Here is an 8,750-nt window from a genome sequence, read left to right on the forward strand (position 1 = left end):
TTAACCTATTGTTCACATAAATATTATTTAATTTTATTTATATTTATAATTTATTTTTTAAATAAAGTTAATTCAACTCATAATTTATTAAATTCATTTTTTTCTAGATTTATTTTTTATATCTAAATAATTTATAAAAATATTAAATAATCTAACTATTATTCATAATATTTTTTTAAAAATTCAAAATTTATTTTTCATAAATATAAATAATTTAATATATAATTTTAATCGTATAAATAAAAATAAATAAAAATAATTATTATTAAAAAGTGATCATAAAAAATAAATATAAATAATTTAGCTTATAAATATTTTTTAGACAGAAAAATATTAATATATTTGAAGTTGAAATATCAACATTAAAAGTAAATTTTTGGGATTAAAATAGAATGGAGTAGTTTATTGTATGAAAATAATATTTAACATTGTGATTTTATTTATGAGAAAATAATTATCAAATTTATGAATTTTTAGAAATGCACTATTTCATTTTTATATCAAAATTACATGAATAAAAATATCTCTATATTTTATAAAATTAAGTTATTTAGTAATTTATTAAAAAATTATTAGTGAATTTATTTAGATTTTAATAAAAAAATCAAATAATAAGGATATTTAAATTTATAAGTACTAAATAATATGTATATTTAAAATTATATGGATTAAAAATAAAAATATCTAATATAAGTTAATGGTATAATTTTTAATAGGGATGAATTAATAAATTTTTTTAAAATTTAAAGATTTAATAATAATTTTTCTCTCATTTATTTAGAATGATGAAAAATTATTTAAACACATCTAGATAATTTAAAATATTTCTGGAGGGTTACTTAAATAGGAACTAAATGATATGTATATTTAAAATTATATGGACTAAAAATATAAATATTAAATATAGATTAATAGTATAATTTTTAAATAAAGATATACTAATAAATTTTCAAAAATTTAAAAATTTAATAATAATTTTTTTCTTATTTATTTAGAATTAAAAAAAATTATCTAAACACATTTAAATAATTTAAAATATTTCAAGATTACATCGATGATTACTAAATAATATATATATTTAAAATTATATGAGTTAAAAGTATAAATATTTCATATAGATTAATAGTATAATTTTTAAATGATAATAAATTAATAAATTTTTTAAAAATTAAAAATTTAATATTTTTTATTTATTTAAAATTAAAAAAATTATTTAAATACACCTAAATAATTGAAAAAAATTTTAGAAACGTATAATCCCATAGTCTCACTGTGAATCCGTCCATAATTAGATGCATTTAAATTTGTATGAAGGAAAGATAAAATCATATTTATATTTTTATAAATAGAAAAAAAATCAACTCTCTAAATTCAGCAGTCAAATCCAAAACAACTTTAATAAAAAAAATGAAAAAATTATATAATAAATTAGACTATCACATGACATGTTGAGATAATTTAATAATATATTTAATAATTAAATAATAAATATTTTAATTTTAATGATTAATTAACTGTTATTTATGCCAGATGATACTAAAGTACTAAATAATTCCTCCATCATGCCTACAGTCTCCCTGCTGCCTATATGTACTGCTCTTCTGACTCCACAGTCCCCAGGGGTGGTTTTTGTACAATTTGTTTTTTTATAGATGGCACGGGCCAGAGTGAAGCTTGATAGTTCATGGGCTGGACTCGTGTCGGACAATGGTGGGACTGTTGGCTGATGTGGACTCGTGTTCTTGATGAACTATTGCACATTTATAAAAGGCGGATTCTCCTCTCCTTTGTCTTCTCTTCCCTCAATTATTAGTTTGCTCGTATAGTTGGCATCTGGAGCTTCAAGCTCTTTAATCTAGAGAGTTTCGAGCAATCGATAAGAAAGAATTGCACATGCTTACGTTTCAAATAGGAAAGCGAGTTAGAGGAGCTGCGCATACTTGATTCAGGCGGCTGTGTTTTTGGCTATTGAGGAGACTAATATTTCTTTAGGTGTTCAATATGTATGGCCAGGTTGCATTTGTTTTATCACTAAATTTCTGGGTTGTATATGGCTGGTCACTCGGTCTAGCCTCAAGGTGGCAGAATGTTTTTGTGTTGACAGGGAAAAATAAAAGGTAACAAATAAAATCCCTTTCTCTTGTAAAAATGAACTAATAGATCAGCTGCTTAGTTAATTTTCAGAGTTGGGTAATGCAAGGATAGTGCCACTCTCCGAACTGCATTAATCAAGAATAGCATTTATTTAGTGCAAAAAAGTTCTCCAAAACTTATGATGGACAGGTAGTTGATTAACAGTCGTTTCTTCTTATGATAGGAGGATTTTATTTGGAATATTATCAGTATTTTTATTGCAACACTGATTATTGACTCCACTTATGCAGCTGTTTATAAGGAAAACTTGATTATTGACTTTAATGTTCTGATGCAGGTACCAATTAGGGTCTAAGGTTGAGATTGACAATGTGGCAGAGGAGTTCTATTGCTGCCAGCATTTTGATAGAAACTATAGTTACTCTAATAATGTAACTCCAATATTGTAACAGCCCGAAAACCGAACTGCTACCGGCACTAGGATCCAGAGCGACTTAAAGTCGCCGGGACCCGTAGTAAGCCTGCTATACTGTCTGTGTACCTGTGAAATCCCATACATGTGCATACATTTTCTGTTAAACCAGTAAAACTTGTCTTTCCTCCAGGGCTTAACCTGTGCATGCACTATATCTGGTCTATCAACTCATAGTGTTAAGCCTGGTTTTCTCAGAGACATCATCAATAAAGGAAACATACATACAGAAACTGACCATGTATATACAACAAGGGATTACAACTCTCTAAGTCAAGCACAAGTCTATACACTGTACACTATCTCTTTATACAATTTCATGTCCATACTAGCTATTACATCACTTTTCTTCTTCCAAACCCTGCTGGACTCCCTCTGGACTCTGAACCTGCAAATCTGGGGGATAGGGGAGAGGAATGAGCTATACAAGCTCAATGAGCAGAACTATAAAACATGAGTTGAAAACATGATCTCATGGAATGCACTACATCACATCATCTCAGGGATCAGACATGACCACCAACAATCCCACTCAAGGATGCCTGACCTAGCCAGGTCTTACAACCTACGTCTGCCTGGCCCGGCCAGGTCTTACACTCTGCCTGCCTGGCCCAGCCAGGTCTTACTAGCTCTGCTGCCTGATCTAATCAGGTCTTACCTACAGATGGCTGCCTGGCCCGGCCAGGTCTTATAACAGAGTTTGGGCTATTGGAGTCGCCTTGGTCTATCCACAGCCTCATACGCATCGTATTATGCAATGCATCATATTCGTGAAACTAATGCAATCATCCTCCTAGACTCATTATGATGCATGATATATGCTCAAAGCAGTTTAAGTCTGAAAAGAGAAGTTCCACTCACCTCTGGCTGACTCTGTACTAACTCTGCAGGTTCTAAAACCGTGCTCACTGCTGACTTCCCTGATTCCTCTGGTCCGTTCCTACACAAATGAGGGACCAAACTAACTCAAGACCATCTCTAAGAAACTCCCCAAAAACCCTCTAAACGATCCCCAAACAATCACATAAAACATGCAAAAGAAAGCTGGACAGGGCACTTTTGGCTGCAGGTTCGGCGGCCGAAACCCCTCTCCAGAGACGAAACTCATGCATGTTCGGCGGCACCTTCGGCAGCCGAAAGTCTCGTCCAGAGACGAAACTCAACCTTCGGCGGCACTTTCGGCGGCCGAACCTTGCCTCCAGAGACGAAAGTCCCAAGCTTCGGGGGCAAGCTTTGGCAGCCGAAACTGCCTCCACAAGGGGTTCGGCGGCCGAACCTTCCTTCGGCGGCCGAACCTTCCTTCGGCGGCCGAACCTTCCTTCGGCGGCCGAACCTGGTTTTGCCCGATGGGCAGAACCCTGCTCTGTTTCATGCAAATTTTGCCCAAAAACCTACAACAGGAATATCAACTACTCCCAACTAGCACATACACATATATATGCACAAAGGGGTCTCAAACTATCCTAAAACCCCAAACAAACATAGCACATAACACTTAACAGCCCGGACGTGATCCCCGGCACTGTTACCATTCACGGCCCAGGGCTATCCCTCTCCTGGCCTCTTGCCACCTCGGGCTTTCCACTGGCGTCGTGAACAGCTCTTAACATCCACTCACCCTCACGGGTTCCTGGCAGGATTTGTCCCCTTGGGTTCTTGCATCGAATGCATCCTTCCCCAAGTGGATTTGGCCCAAATTTCCCTTTGGAAATTAGGTCGCCTCCCCCACTACTCGAACCCTTGACCTCCCACTTTAAGGGAATAGTCTGGTGAGAGTGAGTACCAATTGTTCCATGGGCAGAACCCTGCTCTGTTTCATGCAAATTTTGCCCAAAAACCTACAACAGGAATATCAACTACTCCCAACTAGCACATACACATATATATGCACAAAGGGGTCTCAAACTATCCTAAAACCGCAAACAAACATAGCACATAACACTTAAACATGCTTGAACATCAAAGACCACCAAAAAACCTCACCTAAACCTAATCATGCATACTACCCCTCACCCTTTCATAAAACCTTGAAAAATCACCAAAGAAGTTCAGGATCCACCCTTACCTCCTTAAGAACTTGAGGATGAGTGATCCTAACGTGGAGATATGAAGAAAACCTCTTCCAAAACTCCAAACTTCCAAACTTGCTATTTTTGCTCAAAACCTTCAAAACACACCACAACTCTGAAAACCCTTGAAAGATTTGGTGAAAAACATGGAAAACATGAAAGTCAACTTGGGAGAGGCTGGAACTCACCTCTGGCTGCAAGTGGAGGAGAAATATCCTCCTTCCACCGACCTTTGGCCCTTAAATAGGTGGCTGGCCAGACCACCTTCGGCAGCCGAACGTGAATCCGAAACCATGCAATGTTCGGCGGCCGAAAGTGACCTTCGGCGGCCGAACCTTTGCATTTTCCCTTATTGCTTTTCTTTCAAAACTCATTTCCTTTCACACGTAAAAACATTCAAAACCTCTTTAAAACACACCTGAAAACATATGTCTTACCCTTCTCGAGGGTTCCAACACCCGAGATTCCACCAGACGACAGGAATTCCGAGGCCGGACTCGAGCCGGGTATTACAAATATCTAGTGAGCGATCTAACAGAAAATAAAAAATAAAGAAAAGAAAAAAAAATTAAAAAAAAAAAAGAGTTTACGAGTTCAGATTGATATTTTGAGGATCGTTCTACATCTCAGAAAAGGAAATACTTACAAAGAGAGAATAACCACACACGAACAGATAACAAATAGTAGAGAAAAACAATTACAATATTTTTTAACTTTATGCACTTTTTTTACACTAAAAAATAGAGGGGCGTTTGCTTCTTAAATAGCATATTCAACGATTTTGGCCTTCGAAATAAAAGATTGAATCGCTCTGTTCTTTTAAATAAAGACGGAAAAACAAAACGTCGTTGTTCCTTTTAATCCTCTCAAACATTCCGAGCACTTTAAAGAAATCGCGTATCAGGCCTTCTGAGCACTTTAAATAATCCATGCAGTCTGAGTTGTCGGACATTCTAAACTTTCACATCCAGGCTACTCTTGCCCTGACAAGTCCTTAGGCTTTCGGACTACTCTCACCCTCTAGCCTTTTGAGCTTCCGAGCTATTCAAGCCTTAGCGAGTCTTCTAACCTCCGGACTTTCCTTTCTATCTTGCAAGCTTCTGAGCATCCGAACTTTTGAACAACATGCCTGCTGTAATACCCAGCTAGACTCCGGTATCGGAATTCCTACCGTCCGGTGGAATCTCGGATGTCGGAGACCTCTAGAAGGGTAAAACCATGTTTTCATGAAATGTTTTAATGTTTTTGATGATTTTAAGTAAAGAGGAAATGAGTTTTTGAATAAAAACACCCTTGGAGGAAACTCAGGTTCGGCCGCCGAAACTCAAAGTTCGGGCGCCGAACATGCATGCATTTCGGGTGAGCCTTAGGCCCCCGAAGGCATAAGTGAGGGAAGCCCAGGTTCGGCCGCCGAACATGGCATGCATGCGGATGCACGTTCGGCCCCCGAACGTGGCCTGGCCAGCCACTATAAAAGGGTCCTTTAGCCGAAAACGGGCGAGCTTTTCTCCCCATTGTCGGCCAAGGTGAGTTCTCCGCCGTTCCTCACCAATCTTGAGTCTTTTCCTTCAGATCTTTCAAGATTTTCACAAGTTTTTGCTTTTATTTGAAGATTTTCAAGTTTTGAGCAAGTTTTGGACTTGGAGGCCCAAGGAGCTAAATCTCTCCCAACTCCAAGTTAGATCGCCTCTACTCTCGATCTTCAAGAGGTAAGAGTCGATCTCTAGCTTACATTATGTTTTAAACAAGTTTTATGCAAGTTCATGGGGTAGAAAATGCATGAGTAAGCTTATGTTGAGTTATGGGTTTTTGATGAGTTTTTGAGCAATGTGGCTTGTAAATGTATGTTTGATGTGTTGTAGTTGGGGTTTAAGGTAGTTTGAGACCCCTAGGAGCTTGTATGCATGTTTTGGTTGAGCTAAATGCATGATGGTATGAGTTGGAGGCATTTGTGCATGTTTGAACCAAGTTTCTGCCCTTTGGGAGAAACCAGGTTCGGCAGCCGAAAGGACTTTCGGCCGCCGAACCCTCTTGTGGAAGCAGCCTTCGGCTGCCGAAGCTTGCCCCCGAAAGGAGACTTTCGTCTCTGTCTGGGAGTTTTGGCCGCCGAAAGTGCAGCCGAACATGCATGAGTTTCGCCTCTGTCTGGGAGTTTCGGCCGCCGAAGGTGCCGCCGAACCTGCCTGACTTTCGGCTCTGGAGGGACTTTCGGCCGCCGAACCTGCCGCCGAAAGTGCCCTGTCCAGCCTTCCTTTTCATGTTTTTGCATGTTTGTTTTGAGATGTTTAGGGGGTTTTCGGGGAATGTTTTTAGAGTTACGTTCTAGTTGTTTGGTCCCTCATTTGAGTCCACCTGTGTAGGTTCAGACCCGAGGAACCGAGGACCCCAGCAGTGAGTTAGCTGCTTCAGCCATTGTCAGAGCTAGCCAAGAGGTGAGTAGAATAAACCTTTATGTTTTAAAGCAAAAGAATTATACAGTTGAGCATGTTCATGCATCATGAATGCCATGTGATGAATTAGGTTGTTTGCATTAGAAATCACGAATATGTTGCATTGCATTTATGATGTTGATGTGGATTGGTTATTGGATGATCCTTTAGTCCTCATATGGTATGATGATATTACGGCATGATATGGTATGGAAGTCCAGGTTGTATCCATTCTACGTCCCTGGCACTATGTAAGAGAAAGTCCAGGTTGTACCCATTCTACGTCCCTGGCACATTGGAATGTTATGATATGTTATGTTAAGAGAAAGACCGGTTGTACCCATTCTACGTCCCGACACTTTGGAATGTAGAGGACTATTGGTGACAATACCATCCGAGATGTGATTTGTTGTGATGTGTTGCATTACATGATGGCATGAGATTTTAAATGTTGTTTTCTATTATTCTGCTCACTGGGCTCTAGTAGCTCACCCCTTTTCCCTAATCCCCCAGGATTGCAGGTACGGGCTAGACAGAGAAGTCAAGAAGAGTAGTGAAGTCTTATGTATGTAATAGTTAGAATGTGGACATGACAAATTGTATAATAATGTATAGATATGTAATGTAGCGATATTGAGGTTAGAAGTGTGCTTGACCATAGTATATTGTAATCCCTTTTTGATACATGATCTTAATGTTTATTGATGACTATGTTTAGCCAACTCAACACATGTTATGCCACCCATTGGGGGCATTGATGAGATCCCTCAGAGGGGTCAAGTTTATGATTATGTATATGTTCAGTGCATGCACAGGTTGAGTTTGGTGTATGATAGAATGTATGAAAGAAAAGTTTTAAATTTTTTATGTATGTTGTTGATCATGTATGGGATTAAACAGGATTACAGGTTGCATGTCAGGCTTGCTACGGGTCCCGGCGGCCTTAAGCCGATCTGGATCCTAGCGCCGGTAGCGGTTCGGTTTTCGGGTCGTTACACCTGCCTTGACGAGCATCTGGCTCTATCAACACTACAAGCATCCCGGACACTTCAACCCTTCTTTCATCAGGCCTGCCTTACTCAGCCTTGCTTCCATCAGGCAAGTCGGCCCTTCCTTCTGGCAGGTCTGCCCTTCAGCAAATCATCCCGTCAATAGGTCGTCACACCTTGTCATAGGTCTCACCTCGTCTTATCATCTATCAGGCCATCTACTAATCGTCTGATCTCTCTATATTTTTACCCAGAAGTTTTGATTTCTTTTAAAGAATTTAAGCATCAGTCCTACAATTATCCACCTTGCTTGAACTTCTCCAACTCATGTGAATCCTTATTCCTTCTTCGACTTGACTCTCTTGATTCTTCAATCAGCCTCAACAAGCTCAACATCCTTTTGAACTTGTTAACCGCTAAAGTCTTGGTGAGTGCAATGATAGGATTTTCTTTTGTGTGCAATGATAGGATTTTCAAAACCTTGACAATGACTTTAGATATCAAATCTGTGACGAAATAGAATTTGATATCTGTGTGTTTAGTTCCTTCATGATGCACGTTGTTCTTTGACAAACTGATGGCACTCTAAGAATTACAAAACACTTCCACTGTCACCTGTTTGAATCCGAGCTCTTCCATCAAACTTTTTAACCAGATTTCCTCTTTAATGGCGTCTGTTAATGCCATATACTGGGCA

This window comes from Manihot esculenta, chromosome 2, assembly GCF_001659605.2.
Source record: "Manihot esculenta cultivar AM560-2 chromosome 2, M.esculenta_v8, whole genome shotgun sequence".
NCBI lineage: Eukaryota > Viridiplantae > Streptophyta > Magnoliopsida > Malpighiales > Euphorbiaceae > Manihot > Manihot esculenta.